The 2,801-nt window shown below is 66.2% G+C and overlaps 3 non-coding genes across 3 annotated transcripts; all 3 read right to left on the bottom strand.

Moving 5' to 3' along the window:
* Positions 1-1,062: 1,062 nt before the first annotated feature.
* Trnae-cuc lies at positions 1,063-1,134 on the bottom strand. The gene has a single exon. It is a non-coding gene; the product is annotated as a tRNA-Glu (tRNA).
* A 459-nt stretch (positions 1,135-1,593) lies between these two features.
* On the bottom strand, positions 1,594-1,665 carry Trnag-ucc. Its single transcript has one exon. It is a non-coding gene; the product is annotated as a tRNA-Gly (tRNA).
* A 581-nt stretch (positions 1,666-2,246) lies between these two features.
* On the bottom strand, positions 2,247-2,318 carry Trnad-guc. Its single transcript has one exon. It is a non-coding gene; the product is annotated as a tRNA-Asp (tRNA).
* Positions 2,319-2,801: the final 483 nt, after the last annotated feature.

The raw sequence follows: 2,801 nt of genomic DNA, 5'->3' as shown, positions 1-2,801 counted from the left end.
TGTGAATAGGCTGGCCAGATATCATCAATCTGGGAATCCTGACATTTTTCATTCTCCATTCCATCCATCCATCCATCCATCCATCCATCCATCCATCCATCCATCCCACCCTCCGAGTGAGTGAGTGAGTGAGCTGGAGGTTGCACAAGTGACTGCTAGAGCGAGGGAAGGGTAGGTGTGCAGGAAGGGATAGATGCCTGAGAGAATCGGAGAGAGACTTGGTATATGTTGGAGTGAGCAGGTGATCAAATGAGCCAGAGGGAAGAATGCCTGAGCTTAGGGTTGGAGGTGGGGTAGCAGCTCAGGGGGAAGGGGATATGCAAGTGAACAAGCAGGTGAGTGAGGTGAGGGAGTCCTTGAGGGAGGTAGGAAAGGAAGGAGAGCAGGACAGAGGGACAGAGGGAGTGAAAGACAGAGGGAGGGATGCAACACAGGAGGGAAGGAGGCAGGGAGGGTAAGATCAGGAGGGAAAGGGAGAGAGGCAGGCAGTGGATGGGCCAGTGGTGGAGTGTGGGGTGAGTGAGTGGTGGATTGGAAGACTGGGTTTGGAGATTGTGATGGGCTGAGGCTGGAGAAAGGGGAGTGGAGGCTCAGTAAGATTCAAGAAGGAAGTCAGGCACTTGACTCAGGTGTGTGTGTGTGTGTGTGTGTGTGTGTGTGTGTGTGTGTGTGTGTGTGCGCGTGTGCGCAGGCGCGCGAGCGCTGCTGCTCCCAAGCACACTCGTGCTAGGATAGGCTGGTGGTGTTGGTGCAGTGTCAGCATTCCTCTCTCAGCTGGGCAGGCCGGGCGAGTTCTGGGGTGGCCAGATGAGGAAAGGGAGATGTTGGCTAAGGAAGGGAAAAGCAAAGGGAAGAAGCTAAAGGTGGCAGGGTGGGGTACAAGGCAGGGGAAGAAGCAGGCAAGCAGTGATGCTGCCTGCAGGAGGAAGGGTGAGTGCGCAGCAGGAGTGTCGGTGGGGGCCTGGGAGGAGCGCTAGTCCCAAAAGGGGGTGGTGGAGGCAGGATGGGAAGTGGCAGGGCAGTGAAGAAGGCAAGTGAGAGTGGGAAAGGAAGAAGAAAGGCTTCCCTGACCGGGAATCGAACCCGGGCCGCGGCGGTGAGAGCGCCGAATCCTAACCACTAGACCACCAGGGAGCGTGCCACCGCCTGCACGGAGCACTCCTCCTGCAAACGAGCAGCGCTGCCGGACACTCAGCGCCGCTGGACGCCTGCCATCCACCGGCCCCATGGGTTGGAGGTATGGCTGGCCAAAAAGACAAGGACACTGGCGAGCCGGTTGCCTGGCCGACCTCCCCCTCGCCCTCCCCCCTCTGCCTGCCCCTTTTCCCCCTCGCTCCCTCCCCGTCTGCCTGCCCCTTTTCCCCCTCGCTCCCTCCCCGTCAGCCAAGCCAAGCCAAGCCAAGGCAAAGCCAGCGGCAGCTCTCCTCCTGCCTGTAGCCGCGAGCAGCCTGCAATCCTGGCCGCCTGGCCGGCTGCGGCAGTGTCTTGTCGTGCACTCCGGCCCCCACGCCCTCTCCTCCCTCGCGCAGGCCAAGCCACAGCTGGAGCTGGCTAAAAGGTCGGCCGGCTGCATTGAGTGGCCTGGGGCTGCGTTGCGTTGGCCGGGAATCGAACCCGGGTCAACTGCTTGGAAGGCAGCTATGCTCACCACTATACCACCAACGCCACACGCCACGGCCAGCGCACACAGGACGCCGGGGACTGGCGCGGGCCACAGCTCCTGCGGGGAAGGAGGCGGGGGTTGCGGAGTGTGGGTGCGGGTGCGGGTGCGGGGAGCGTGTGTCTCGCACCTGACTTCTCTGTGGGCTGGGACACGCACGCGGCGCTGCCCGGCCAGCCCGAGCCACACACGGCCCGTCCTGCGCCACGCCCGAAGCTGCTGGCTGCCGCAGCCACGCAAAGGGACGGGTTGGGTCCAGCCTAGCCTCCTGGTTCCCGCCGGGCGCCCTCCGAGCTCCGGCCGCCTGACTGCTCCGGAGTCCTGCGCGGCACGCCTCCCGGGCTGGACGCGGGCGCGGCGACGCGACGGCCGACAGCCACAGCGTCTTCCTTCGCCCGACCCCCAGCCCACCACACCCACTGCAAGGGCCCGCTCGCTCGCTCGCTCGCTCGTCTGTGAGTCCCGACTGGTGGCTGGGCGGCAGACGCCGACCACGACCGAGAGGTGGACCAGGGGGCCTGGAGCTGCTGAAGTGAGGACGCCTTGGAGCAGAGAGGCCGCGCTGGACAAAAAACGCCACAGCGGCCTCCCCGTCGGGGAATCGAACCCCGGTCTCCCGCGTGACAGGCGGGGATACTCACCACTATACTAACGAGGATGACGCCGCCCGCCGTCGGGGACACAGGCCCCTCTCCGACAGCCGCCCGGACCCGGACCCGCGGCCCTCCAGCCCCGGCCTGGGGCTCGCATCTGCCCTGTCTGGCCTCCGACCCCAAGCCCAAGCCCAAGCCCGCGCTGCCGCGCTCTCCCCACAAGCCCCGCCCCACCCGCCTGCCGAGGACCCACCCCGGGCCACCTGCCGGCCGGGGTCACCTGTCCGGCTACGCTGCCGCCGCCGCCGCCGCCGCCGCCGCCGCCTCGGTGCCAGTAGGTGCGGAGCCGAGCAAGAAGCACCGGCCGGCCCGCAGCGGCTGGTTGCGCGCCTCCAGCTTGCACGCCCCCCGCAGCCGCCGCTCGCTCGCGGGGGCGGGCGTGCGCTTGACCTCGCGGGACTGAGCCCCTAAGCCTCCCCGCTGACCCCGCTTGCCCTCCGACCCCCAGGCCGGCAATACGGCGTGCCAAGCGCACCCCGGTGGACGCG

The sequence above is a fragment of the Dipodomys ordii genome, unplaced genomic scaffold (genome assembly GCF_000151885.1).
Source record: "Dipodomys ordii isolate 6190 unplaced genomic scaffold, Dord_2.0 Scaffold1000004022, whole genome shotgun sequence".
Lineage (NCBI taxonomy): Eukaryota > Metazoa > Chordata > Mammalia > Rodentia > Heteromyidae > Dipodomys > Dipodomys ordii.
Note: the sequence above shows the minus strand (reverse complement) of the source record. Positions and strands in the feature narration are given on the sequence as shown.